This window comes from Geospiza fortis, unplaced genomic scaffold (genome assembly GCF_000277835.1).
Source record: "Geospiza fortis unplaced genomic scaffold, GeoFor_1.0 scaffold95, whole genome shotgun sequence".
NCBI classification, from domain to species: domain Eukaryota; kingdom Metazoa; phylum Chordata; class Aves; order Passeriformes; family Thraupidae; genus Geospiza; species Geospiza fortis.
The window spans coordinates 3,479,269-3,479,568 of NW_005054333.1; the positions used below are offsets into that span (position 1 = coordinate 3,479,269).

Here is a 300-nt window from a genome sequence, read left to right on the forward strand (position 1 = left end):
CCCTTTTGCCTTTCTCCTTTTCCAACACAAACATTCCTTTTCTCCCTTAGGCACACTACTTGGCCAACTCTCATTGTTAACATTATTCTTTTATGGTTGATGTGTCATAAAATATTACAGGTCACAGTTTCTCCTGTTTCAAGCTCGGAAAGACCAATGAAATCAACGGGCACTCTAGGGAAAAAAAAAGTCTTCTCTTGTGCCTAGGCATTTGGGAGCAAACTATGCTGATTTTGATTGTACAAGGAGTCCTCTTTGCCATGTAACTTCGAAAGGATTACACATTTCACTAATACGAGC

The 300-nt window shown here is 39.7% G+C and overlaps 1 protein-coding gene across 1 annotated transcript in view; it reads left to right on the forward strand.

Moving 5' to 3' along the window:
• The window catches only part of SKAP2 (src kinase associated phosphoprotein 2), a 190,542-nt gene that overhangs the window by 598 nt on the left and 189,644 nt on the right, over window positions 1-300 (forward strand). The window lies entirely within an intron of this gene.